This window comes from Myzus persicae, unplaced genomic scaffold, assembly GCF_001856785.1.
Source record: "Myzus persicae strain clone G006 unplaced genomic scaffold, MPER_G0061.0, whole genome shotgun sequence".
In the NCBI taxonomy this organism is placed as follows: domain Eukaryota; kingdom Metazoa; phylum Arthropoda; class Insecta; order Hemiptera; family Aphididae; genus Myzus; species Myzus persicae.
This window is the reverse complement of record NW_019103223.1, coordinates 83,666-98,399: the sequence shown is the minus strand read 5'-3', so window position 1 is coordinate 98,399 and position 14,734 is coordinate 83,666. Positions and strand designations below refer to the sequence as shown.

General features: G+C 27.6%; 1 protein-coding gene across 4 annotated transcripts in view; it reads left to right on the top strand.

The window, feature by feature from the left end:
• LOC111034051 (E3 ubiquitin-protein ligase Arkadia-like) overlaps positions 1 to 14,734 on the top strand; it is a 54,329-nt gene that overhangs the window by 9,372 nt on the left and 30,223 nt on the right. The gene's annotated exons all lie outside the window — the stretch shown is intronic.

Genomic DNA, 14,734 nt, shown 5'->3' with positions numbered 1-14,734 from the left:
TTTTTTGTTAAATACGACAGAAATAATTTATAACGAATAAATTAATATTTAACATAATTTTGTCGATTATTGTTTAAAATCATCGACAGAACGTATTGCTAATGAACATCATCATATGAAAATGGTTTTAAAAATACATCTGTTTTTAATTTTTTGCTCGTATTCCGTAGGTACACCTACATTAATAACTTCATCCAATTTATGGAAATAATATTATACAGCTAAAATCACGTGTGACGAGTTTGTAAATTATAATTATTCATGTATATTTATTTATTTATTTATTTGTAAATCAATGGGCTTGAGTGGTCTTTTGTGGATCAATCGCTCTTTGAAATAGTGTACAGGCGAAATGGTGTGAGCGAGCCGATAGATTAAAATTATCCGATATAATTTGGTTATATTAATAGTAAAAAATGAAGGTATCAAAACAACAAAATTAAATCTTCACAAATAATGAATAAAACTGAATGTATTTTTTGAAGGCCTTTAGAAACAGGATAAAGTACAATATTATATTACTTATCTAATATTTTCAATATTTTTACCTCACCCAAAAAACTCCATGTATTTAGTCCCCGTGCTTATCTTTCCACCACTCCTGTTATGAATACATTTGTGCTTATGATTTAAGACATTGACACGATAATATTGATAGAAATTCTGGTGCACAGAATTATGTTGTCATTACATTAATTTTATATTAATCTATTCGTTAATCAACCATCGATTGTTTTAATAACAAATTCACAAGATTTTTGTTTATTAGTTATTAGTGTTATCAATAAATAAGTAATAACTTATTACCTACCTTCTTGTTAGTACATTTCATTGGTCTGTTTACCAGCGTGCCGATAGTAATATATTTGAGATACTTTATGGGAACCGTAGTGAGTCTTGGGGTGATCACAAGTCATATAAACGCACGATCAATATATATGTATACTATCGACTTAATTCTATCGTACTTATATAAGTCTATGAATTACATTCTTATAATTAATACTGTGCTAATATTATGTATACATCACGTTTACAACGAACGTTGTGTGTATACCAGCTGATAGCCACATATCATAGATGAGGTACGACAAAATATCAATTAAGATTGGAAGAGAAAGATTTTCTCATCTGAAGTGAGTTGAAGTATAATATATTAAAATATATTTTTATTAGTTACTGTGTACCTACCGCTATTTTAGTATTTCAATTAGTATTTTGGGAATCATTTCATGCGTACTTATATCTGCCGTAACACATAGGCAATATGTATAATACCGCAAACGTTTATAAAATTAAAATTTAGAGATTGGTACCTAATTTTATTTCAGTGGTGCAGTAGTAGCCACTTACTGGACTCCCGGTTACCGGAACTCATTCGTCTATTGGACTCACACACTAGTTAATTGGGTCAATGTTTATTTTTAAGGGCATATATCCTCAATTTTTAGTTCATCATTTTTAAGATTTACCGATTACATGTTGACAATTAACACTATTTCTGTGACTTATCCCACTGAGAAGTAAATATTAAAGATTTTAAAATATTTTTTTAAATCATTCAATGTCATTGACAAATCGATATATTTTTGACAAAATAAAATATTTTGTAATTCTATTGCTAGCATTTTTCATGACGTTTTTGTTCTTCATGAGTGACATACATACATTTGATATACATAATATAATAATGAATATTTATCAGTTAAGAGGTACATGACCAAATTTAAGTTGTTTTATTACAATTCTAACTTATGTATAGTGTATACATTTTAATAAATTCTGTAATGTATTTATAAATAGGTGGTTGTCATTCCACGTGATATTGCTTAAGGACCCAATCATTTTTTATATGATTTATATGTTTTAATATTAACAAAATATTAATCTAATGTTTAATATATTTAACCATCATTATGATTCGAGATTCTGAGCTTAAATTTTTCTAACCATGAGGAAATCATTTCTTATGTACTTAAATATTGATATAGGTATTTATATTATTTAATTATTCACCAGATTTTTATTTTATAAGCTACATGTTGCCTTCAGTTTAGTTTTCTTTGTGGACTTTGTTGTTTTTTCTATTCAATGATATTTAATAGTGTACGAAATTTTTATTTACATTTAACCATTTATAGTTGATATTTACAAGAATAAGGAAATTATTTATAGGTAGAACTGTTTCAGACAATATTTTGAATAATTATACACCTGCGTCACTGATGATGCTAATTAAAAGTTACATATTTAAGCATAATCCATACTCGTATAAGAGCATTCTTGCTTTAAGAAAGTAAGAAAACGATTTCCTTTATTTGTATATACCGATATATGTCGATTTATTGTATACTTCAATTTTTATTTCATATGGAATTTTAATAATCTAGCAATCACAAATCAAACACAAAAATAAACAATTATTGCAATTTTTTGTTTTTATTATAATTTTTTTATTTAAATTATTATCATAATGGTTACTGCAGGGTCTCACTGAAAAAAACTCATTTTGAAGCCCAGGGTTATTTTAGTTTACAAATAATATTTTTAATAATATATTATCACAATATATTATGTTATTAGTATACTATTAAATAAAGATTAAAAAATATATTTCTTCAATTATAACCTATATAACCTATAACCGTATATATAGGTACCAGCTTTTACTTGTATGAATAACAATATTATTTTAGATTATGAGTGTTTTAATTTCATTCTCAAACAAAATATTTTTTTGGGAATTTCAAGGTAATAATTGTGAATCGAATTTTCTACGAGTTGTTAATTAGTTAGATTACCTATTTAAAGTTTTAATGAGCTGACATGTGGACAGAGGTTTTTGGGGTTTTATGTTACTCCAATCAGCTCTTCTAAACTTCAAATTGTATCATAACTAAATAACTATTCGTTTAAAAATCAATTTGTATGTAAGTACCTGCATATAAAATTCTCAAAAAAAATTACAATATTCTGCTTCGAAGTACTTAAAATTTAAATTTTATTCTGTCATTACAAAAGTGAAACTTTAAAAATAGTAAAAGCATTTTGTAATGGTTAAATTATCTAAGAAAAATATTTCAAAAAACTTTAAAACTTTTCAAGTTTTCAACAAAAAATTAGTGTTCAAGGTTTAAAAGAATCACGCCTTATATTTATAAAAATGTAGGATCGTTGAACATTTGAATCAAAGGAAATGATCCGTTTAAGTGTATTTTATAGACACAAAGTATTCTTTATAATTCAATAGATACAATTTTTTGATAACAGACACATTTTTTTAGTACTTAAAGCTCCTTGACGCATACATATTTAATTATTTGAAATTTTAAAATAATCGGGAAATGTATAAACATACATTAAGCTTCTAAAGTTAGTTTTTGATATTTTTAATAGAGATTTATTGAGAAACATTACTGGGGTTATCATGTTACGTTCTTGGAAACCATTTTGATTGTACAGTAACTTTCTAAGCCAATTCGTTCAGATTCTACATTTTCTTCCAGGTGAATGAGAATACTAGATAATGAAAATTCGACCGTTGTCATTTTATCTGTTTATGTTTACCAGGAATTTTCTCATCATACGGATACTATAATATATGATTGTGACGGGAATAGGAAACTATAATTATGGTATAGGGGAAATGTGGAAAACCTATGAAGCTCAAATTTAAGAAATTTAATATCCACCCTATTAATAAGTGAGTATAATGTATACGTAGAGCTATAATTGTAGTGCTCTAAAAACCGTAGACAATTATGTGAATAGGATGCTCTATAGAAATACATTATAATAACTTTTATTATTTTTCTTAGAAATATTGTAAAATAACAATGTGATTTATTTTTTTAATTGAAACAAACTCGATACGACTCTGATCTAACCACTATTAAATTAAAACAAATCACATCTGTCAAATTTGGGACTAGTACATTATGAAGAATTTATTATGCAATTAGACTAATTTCTAATAGATAGTTGTTGAGAATTCGTTAGATTTTCATAGCCATTTTTCATATTTTGTTAGTTTCCCTGAACTTTGCAAATCGACAAACAAACATGCTGGTGTCATTGTAGTAAATTCTGGTCATGAGGTTTCAAATTTATAGATCAGAAAGATTTTTTTCCTAACAAATTTCAATTAAAAATCAACGTAATAAAAATATCCGGTCAGTCTTTTTGGGAAATTTACGCCTTGGCGTCATATGTAATATGCATGCAATATGTATTATTACATATATAAATAATAATACTAACGAAAGTCCAGCAATACTTGGAAGTGTTCTAACAAAGTCCAATAAATCGAAGCATTGCCCAATTTAAATTTAATTCTCAACCATACTCCATCATAGTATTGATTTTGGTAATCGTTTTTTACCAAGACATTTAGACACTATTTTAGGAGTGTCCTGTGTTACAATACACACTTATATTTAGTATCAATCGAAAGTTTAACATTTCATTTAACTTTTAACATTTCGCATAAGATTTTTCTCCCCTTAAACCTTCCATTTTGAGCTTTACAAATCTTACTGTTCTGTATCATTCCTTATTGCACAGATAAAATTACATTCAATGTATAGGTGAGACATTTTGGGGAATTGTATTTTTAATTGTATTTTTCTTTGCATTGTATGATTAATTTGTGTGTCAAGGAATCTCCTTGATATTTTTTTTCAAGATATCTAAAGAGGTTCAAGGCTGGCTATCGGTTTATTGTTATTTTATTTTAAATGTCCATTATAAGGTTCACAGTTTAATTACTTATAAAATACATTAAAACATACTATATTCACAGGGCAAACCACAGGAAGGTACATCGCCACCTCTCACATTTGTATCATGTGTTGATTTCTAAATCAAATGAAGGCAACCGAATGCTGGATGATACATTATAAAGGTATATAATTCTCTCGCATGTTTTATAAAATGTCCGTTTCTCAATCATATGAAACTACAAAATACAAATCAATAATCATTATTAATTATATCACAGGACACAGAAGTACTCATTAGGGTAGTCTCCTAGCACCTTGCATATCTCATCTCATTATTATCCTTCTGCAGCACCAACATTTTACTTTTTTTTAATGAAATTTTACGCTTTTATTTCATATTCCAAAGCAAAATTTTTTCCCGAGAATTTTGTTCGATAAGATTTTAATTTTGAATCTGTGGTTAATTAATTGTAACTTATTCCTTTATATACTTAGCTACTAAAAACGAATTAACTACTAGTTCAAAATTCAATTTTTAGAAGGAAAAATCTCTGTAAAATAATAATATATCATGTCATGGAATAATATGAAAATAAAATGTATACCATCACTCTAAAACCTAAAAAAATAACTTGAAAATCTTATAAATAAAAATAGTGAAAATACCTTTTATGACAGTTAAGTGATTACCACCCATCTATATATTATAATACTAACATTTATTACTCGTCCACGAGACCTTTATATTTTAAGTGCAAATGTATAATAAATATGATTATTATTCCAATTTCGTTTCAGTAAATTTTATTTTTGTTTGAACGTATAATGTACGTATTATAGAGATACATAATTTTGTTATTTTTGTTTTCTGATTTTGCAATATTATTCCAATCAGTACGAATAAATTCTACCAATACCAAACATTTTTTTGTTTTAGATTCTACAGTAATTTTGTTTTATATCTTTCATCAGTTCATCACCTTTTAGTGCCATAAAACTACTTCAATTTTTAGCTTTAACGGTGGTTTCTGGTACAAAAATTGGAGTTGGTAAATGGTAATAAATAATGTAAATAGAAATGATGTAGGAATTTTGCTCCTGACAATATTGATTATCTTATTATTTTCGATACACGCAATGTCATTATATTTAGTCCAATTGTAAATTGTTTAATGTTGGCGTATGAAATATTCTCATTATATTTCAGTTGTTTTCTTTCTACAAATATTGATAAACAATTTTATGTTCAGTAAAAAAACTCGAATTTTAAAACAAGATTCTTCATAGATAGTACTTGCAGAAATTTATAAATTTATAACATACATACATAAATCAAATTTTTATTATGAATCTCTAAACTTCAAATTTTTACTGAAATTCGTCAAAATTGTGCAAATTAATAACTTATTTTGTAGTCAAAAATACATCAAATTTAGTAGCTTTAAAGTTCAAACATTTATTATAAGATGCATCATTTTCCAACATAAACCTAAAAATCTCAAAAATATCTCCGCACAATGTTTTTAATATACTCACCAATCTCAAATTTTTATTGAATAGAATCATATATTTTAAAAGAAAAATAATATTTTAATTTATTTTATTGTAATTTAAAAATATTATTCATAAGGCCTTGAAACTTTTCACTACTACCTACGTACCTACCTATATTATTATTTTAACATTTAATTTAATTGTATGCTATTCATACCACAAACTTAAAAGTTAATTAGAATAATACAATATTACTTACTAGTTATATTATAATAATTTTTCTAGGTATAATAAATTGATATGTGGTTTTTCTTTGTCCAAAACTAGTTTATTCTACCAATATTTTTGAAAATCCGTTCTTAAATCCAAAATCAAAACCAATCAACCAAAAAAACCCTGTTTGAGACACTTAAACTGGAAAGAATGTTTGTCAGCTTCAATTCCTCGTATGAACCCTTCATAAACATTTTACCGTTTTTGATAATATTATGGTTTGTAAGATCAAGATATTTTAAAGCAATATTGTGTTTGTTTGTCATTTAAATAAATCTTGAATAGCATCTATAGGATTAGGGACCTTAAAATATTATACGGTTAAAAGTGTTGTCGTAATAAGGGGGGAAGTATTTTTTGTATGTCCTCTTTCAGATTATATTGGAATATCGTAATGTGAAGATGAAAAAAACGTAGTCAATGGACAGGAGTTGTACAGGACACGGATCCCAGCTCAGGCACATATCTAGAGTTTTGTTCCAAGGAGGGGGGTTGATGAGAGAAAATAAATATAACTACCAAAATATAATTTAGCATTTAACATCAGAAATAATAATACGAGAATGCAATCATTATTAGTATTTAATATTTATTATTAAGTGGTGAATTATACAATTTTATAATATTTTATTTAGACATTCTATAAATTTGAACTTAAAATAACTTTAAAAAATCTTTTTTTATAATATAATTTTTCGATTTTTATTCCTGTATAATCTATTTACAAGAAATTTTATTTTAAATTTGCAATCCTCAAATATACAAATTGAACATTATACATTTTTAATTAAAAAAAAATTCCAAATTTTGAAGATTTCGATAAATTTTGTCAACATTGGAACTTAAAAACTTATAAAACTTTAGCATTTGTATCATTTATATTTTCAACCGCCATTATAATAACGTATCTTGTATCTTGTATCTTCAAACCTTTTTGACACAACGAAAAAAAAATATTGACATTTTTAGACAAAAAATTATTCAATAAAAATTTAAAATTTCAAACCCCTATGAATAGGTCAAATGGAATCAAAATCGATTAATATATATAGAAAATCATAAAATAAACACTTTATAAAAATTTCAAGTTCACGGTTTTTAAATTACGATAAAAAAAAATAATTCCATGAGAAATAGGACGAACATCCAATAACACGGAAATGTTTTACTCAAAAGCTCATAAAAAATGAATTTAATCATCCCATAAATGTTTAATATTTGTAACAATAGAAAAACTTATGAGGACCCTTGTACCAATTTTTTTCAAATCTTAGATATAAATAAAATCATTTCTATGAATTTCTAACCCAAAATATACTTGCAATTTTTGTAATTTTGAAGAATTTTGTCAACATTTTTACTTCCGACGCTCATAAAAAAATGATTGTGGATTTACGCTTAATTTTTTTTTTTTTTTTGATTACCTGTAAGGAACCTCGTATTTGAGGTACCTTGATAATTTAATCAAGCTTTTTCGTTGATAATAATTTAAAACAAATAAATCAAAATCAAAATTCTCTCATGCTTATAAATTGCTATTATAAAGCTTCATTGAAAATTGCATTTATCTACATTGTTATTTGTTCGAGTTATACCTAACCATAAACCATGTTTGGAATTCAATAATACAGTGAAACGTCCATAACTATAGTCACATTAATATAATATATTATGTAGTATATACTATGTGGTGTATACACTTAATAGTTTTAGTGATAATGTCATTGGTATAATATAACCTAAATTCCAAAAAAACACTTAACTATAAATAGTTTTTATAAGAAGTTAGGTTTTAGTAAAAGACAGTGTCCGCAATCAACATTTTATACAAACGGAAAAACATTCATCGCTATTAAAATAATAATTATGTTAGATATTCGTACTTAGATGAACATGGTTGATGGTTCTGTTAATTTTACGATATATTTATGAGTTATTTTCTCTGAATCAAACTGAAATATATTGTGTATAATTCAGTGGTCTGAAAATCAAAACATTTGTACCTTAACCGCGGACACATAATCAAAAAGAGGTTGAGAACTCGTCTTCTAAACTTCACTTTAAATGAACGGCCATACAATTTAAAGGCGTACGAAAATATCTGTTCAACGAATACCGAGGTTACACATTATTGTTGTTTGTTTATTTATTTATATTTTTCGTATCCATCTGCGAAGTTTGTTTTGCCCTATGCAATTTATTTATTTTGCAATTTCCATCATACGTATGATAGCATAATATGTTTGTAATATAAAAGTTGATGAATTGTACTTAATTAAAGTGTTTGCTATATTTACATCTCTCGTTTGCCAATTTTGGCACGTAAACCGAACACATATTATGTGTTATTTTATTCTCTCGTGATAACTGTATTACCTACATCTCAAATTCAGCAACATGTGAACATAGGTTTTTTTTTATCGATGTGAAGATTAAAAAATTGGCTAAGATGCATACGGACACCAGCGTTTCACCCACTTATGTATCCTTATTTACAAACATCGAAAGAGGTTTGGCTGATTAAATTTGCAAGGAATAAACATTAAATACACTTCCTGACATAGACTCAAAAAATTTTGTTTGAGAGGATGCTGCAAAGAAATTTTCTGCCTCCGTCTTACAAGTGCATAATTACCAAATTTACGCTCAGCAAGTTTAGCCTCGTTCGTTTGAAAATTAGAGTGAGCCGACCTACTATGAAACTTGATGCTCAGAACGTTATCTGTGTTTGCGTGTGGGAGTTCTATGATAGTTTAGTTTTTAAAAGAGTTATGAATTCATCAAATTCATATTTATTTGTTTTTATTCAAATTTATTAATGTACGGTTTATTATACACTCAAAACTTCCAAAAAAATTGAAGTATCATATAAAAAACCCACATACAAATCCAAATAATACGATCAAGTTTCATAATCAATTGATTCACTCTAATTTTTATACTAACGAAGCCAAACTTGATCTGCAAATTGATGAATTTGAAAGCAAATTTGCTTTGTTACACACTTGTAAGACGGAGAAAACACATTTTCGTACTTATGACGTCCTTTTAACAATTTTATATATTAAATCCAATTGTTAAAAATAAAATGTGTTGAAATTATTTCTAATAATAGCGTGTGAACATCATAATAGTTAAAGTTAAATATTGGCAATGTGCAATGTTGGGTGGTCTTGTAATAACTAGTCGTCGTACACTCGTACATAAAACTGTTTCATCCCCAAGATTCGAGCTCTGTAAGTTGCGCCAATGAATATCTGTAAGATTTCGCCGAAGTAAAATCTTAGATAAACGAAAACATGATAAATTATTATACTAAGGCCCATTATTAGCATACAAACGTGTGCTGTATAATCGTTATTTATAAGTCACGCGTGTGATAATAATTATAATATTTACCTACAGCGTTTTTACAACGTTGTAAAGTAGTCCAAAATCCAACAAAGGTATTATTATTTGTCATTATAATATTATTATAAGTGGTGTGCAGCGGTATCGCAATTCATATTACAAATTATAATGGTATGTATAGGTATACCAGCTGCTATACAGTAGTCTGCGAGTCCTATGTAGATAATTGTTCAGCATAGATGTACTAAATATATTAAGTCTAGTACATTAGTTTTCTCTGCTATCGTCTTTATACAAATTTATCCGGTTGACAGATTTTTATGATGAACACACAACAACTATTGGATATTGTAGTTGTATCTATACGAGGCCATTTTGACTTCTATGTGCGTTTTCTATATTATTTTCTTAAAATTTTTATTCTCAATCGTTGTATTATTAAAAATATTACGCTATGCATTAGACACAAGCTCGACAGAACATCATATTTATAATACTCTTATTTTTTTTGCAAGCTTATTGATATAAGTGATTGATTTTTACAAATAATTAATATTATTAATTTATAAATGGCAGCATTTATTATTATAAAGCTAATTACTCAGTATTATTTGTAACAAACTACATTTAGTCAGTTTAATGTTGGGGTACAATAGCTTTCTTGAGAAAGTCAGAATAATGTCACAATAAATTCGATGTTTTACATTTTTTTGGCTGTATATGTCATTTTTTCATTTTTATTTTTATTGCATTTACGATGTTTTATAGTGCATACAATTCACAGCCTTCAGTTTTAATACGTATTATGCATTATTTTATCATTTCATTTGTACCATCTTAAACTAAAATGTATTTAATTATAAAATAATATTCATTGAATATATATGATAATAATATAATAGATATGTAGGTAATATATAGATACAGACACTTGAAATTGAAATTGATCGTTTAAATTAAGAAAACAAAAGCTTACAAATACAATAAGTCGAGACATGCATATCTAGTAATTTTCAGCAAGTGTAAGAAGACAAAAAAACACCAACACATGTTGGTAATATTAATAGTACAACTTTTGCAAAAACCAGATAAAAAAACAAAACTACATTGGGCAACAAAACTATTGTATTGACGAGGACAAACTGCGGTGGGACACGGTTCGGCGTAGGTATCTGTTGGCACTCTGTGCGGAGCAATTCAATAAATTCATTTCGGGTGCATAAACGGTATGATAATAAATAATAATAATGATGTATATATATATATATAATTATATTGTAATGCATCAGTATTGTGTTTTAAGTGCGAGTGCCAACAACGCGACTGTATCATTATAATATCTTTATACCGCGAAAAAATGAAGGAGTATAAAACGCTTACCCGGTAATAATAGCCGTTGGAATTATTCACTTAAACACAAAACACTTAACGATGATAATGTTCTACAATATAATTATTATATCGTAATGCGGGCGAATAATTCGGTTTCAAAAACACGTGTTGGTATAATATAATATAATTCTTGCGCTCGCCAGACGTACGTCGTCGTGTAATAATAATAATAGGTACCTAATAATAATAATAATAATAATAATATGTATGTGATGATAAATTATAATAATATAATATGTAACACACTCAACTCACATTTCAAATAATAAACATGATAATAATGTACGAGCTTGTGTGTGTGAGTGTTAGGTATATATTCTCTTTGATACCGCACGCGGTTCTTGAAATTTGCTGTTATAGTGGCAATTAAACGAGTAAACGGCGCTATAGTTAATGATAAATATATACATATATATAGAGATATACATATTGTAAGTTTAAAGCGTTGAACCCCGCGGCGGCCGATCTGCTGCAGAGTGTTATTATTTATTTACAATAATGCATATATTATATTATATGCCTAAACCAAATGGCTATTTTGTAACCGTAAAACGTATACCAAAAAAATAAATAAATAAAGTATAGTAATAACTAATAATTAACGTATACTATTATACATAAACCGCTATTCGCACTGCGTAAGTAGGTTCTCGCCGTAGGTAATTGCACATTTTAAACAAATCGTTCAATATTATTGTTCTGTTCATCGTTCGCGTAAGACCGGTTGATTCATATTATTATTGTTATTATGTATGCTCTCGCGTGTGCGGAAGGTTTCGTTGTAATATAATAATATATATGATTGTTAACTGCACACAATATTATGCTCAGGTATAATAAAAATAATAATACGATACCCAATTATTGCAAACGAAACGAGTATCACCGCCGGTTGATAATCGGGCAAATTTATTAGGTAGGTACCTACAGGTGTGTAGACAGTGTGGAGCAGAGATGAACAAGAGAATAGCATTATTATGTGTGCTGACTCGAAAGTGGTCGGTTTTATTGTGCACACCAGCCATACATACGTAGGTAATAATAGCTGCACTATACGCGATTACCAATAACTAATAATTATTTTGATTTTTGAACAACTAAACCTACCCGTGTATTATATTAAATAAATTATTATTTTTACGGTAGTCATATACGATGAAAAGGGTCTGCGAGCGTGCGCCAAATAAACGGCTACCTATTATAAGCATAATCTCTTTAGGTACATAAAGGAAAGTTACTTCAACCATAATCAACGTAGAGGCGAACCCATTTGAGTTATCGAATTGAAATTTTGAGGGTGGACTAACATTATAATGTCAATAAGTTCCACTAAGAAAGGATTTTTCAAAATTTTGATTTTAAAGGGTTGAAATCGGCAAAAATAAATTGTCTACGTACAAATTGTATATCTAAATACATATTTTACAACACGGTGACCTGTGTGTTTCCATAGCGACATGCAACCATAACTTTTTGTCAAAAAAAAAATAAATAAATAAATAGAGAACAAAACACTTTTTTTGGATAAATAAATCCCTATTTTCCTTAGTCGAGGCATCACGCTTATCGCTTATCATTTAAAACTGATCCATCTATCTTCTATCTATAAAATAAGACAGTTAATTTATAATTTCTTAGTGCTCATTTCACAGTGGAACCAAATGGAAGGTTAATGAAAAATTGTAAAGTGAGTTTTTTGTAAGTGTTTGTTCACATGGTTATGGTTAGTTTAAGCAATCACGCATAAAATTGTAAATAAACTTAAGTCACCCGCGGATGGGCGTGCCATACAATATGTGTATAAGTATACAATTTGCACGTTTATTTTAATTAATAACTAATTATCCACGCAACTTTCTTAATTTTTCAGTAGAACTTGGTATTTTCTAAATTTTTTTGATCAGGTTTAAGAATTGCATGAAATCGAATTTTGGTACATTGCCTACCAAGGTCAAAGGTGGCTGTAGGCTGAGTTACACTTATAGCCGCTCATCGGCATGTACACAATAAAAATAATTAATAAAATTAAAATCAAACATATTATTCAAATAGAGTGGGAACTTAAGGGGGTCCGGAATCCACCGCAAGTAGATAGCCTACCTGATAATATACTGCTCACATCATCACAAGCGAGTCTCAAATATAGTTGGCATTTTTAATGGGCCAGACGATCAGCTAGAAAATGTATAATAATGATATAATTGATCTTTGTTTCGACACGACACTACGACAGTTAACTCGTCTACTGACGATCGTACGTAGCACCGGCTTCAACCGTTATATTTATGACGTAGGAATACTAGTTGAAATTATAAACTACAAACTAACATAGCATTTTTGTTAAGTTAAGAGTTGTATGAAAAACAGCTCAATTATATAAATTGCGTTATCGAAAAATAATAATACTTTTAGTATCGATATGCGATAAACGTGTTTAACTACACGAATTATAATTATAACTATATAGAATCATTTTTCTATAACAATATGTGTATAGAATCATTAAAATCATTTGTAAATATTATTATTATTTTTTGAAAGGATTTTTCAAAATTAGACCTCTAAGGGCGTAAAAGAGGGGTTTTTATACAGCTATATAAATATAATACACGGGCAACGCCGTGTCGGGACAGCTAGTACCTACCATATAATCGCTCGATTATCGAGATGATGGAAACATCATGACGTGCAAAATCAAAAGACGATTCATAATAATATAATATGTAAAATAATAAAAGCGCCGATGAAGTGTCCAGTTACTTGTAATTCAAACTATCGATGATAGACTATCGTAAATTAAATGTGCAATCTGACAGTGATTGGAGTAGTACCTATATACTTATACTTATATTTTACAAACTGCAAATGCACGCAGTTATTGACACTATTTGATTTTGTCATAGTCTATTCAATTTTATCTTTGTAACCAATGGAGAAAATTCTCAAAATTTCCAATTGCAAATGTTTACATTGTTTCTTGAAATTGTGTTGACTTTACACTTTAGAAAACTCAGAATCATCTTTCGAACGAAATTATATTTTATGGTTGACCTCGAATCAAAAACTGTGATGTATATAAATATTGTATGGCATATGGTTGTAATTGGGAAAAGTTAAACTAAGTTTATAATAATATTGCGTCACTGTTTTGTGGAAGAATATATTATAATCTATTTTTTGTTTTCTGTCCGTGCTTTTATTTCGTTATAGATTTATTTTCCACGGGAAGGGTAAATTCTTGAAAAGATTAATCTCTCCAACCTCATCAGTAGATTAATAAAATAATATACATAATACATTATATAACAGTGTATTATAAACTATTGTAATACCTATACAATAATTTATTATTGTTGGCAAACTACATTATATTTTACCATATAAATAAATTATAATTTCAACTCAGTTTTCAGTGATCTTGAAATTATACCAATTTTAATTCTTAAAACTTAAACGACTTTATTATATGAATTGAGTTCATCGAATTAACACAAGTAGGTACA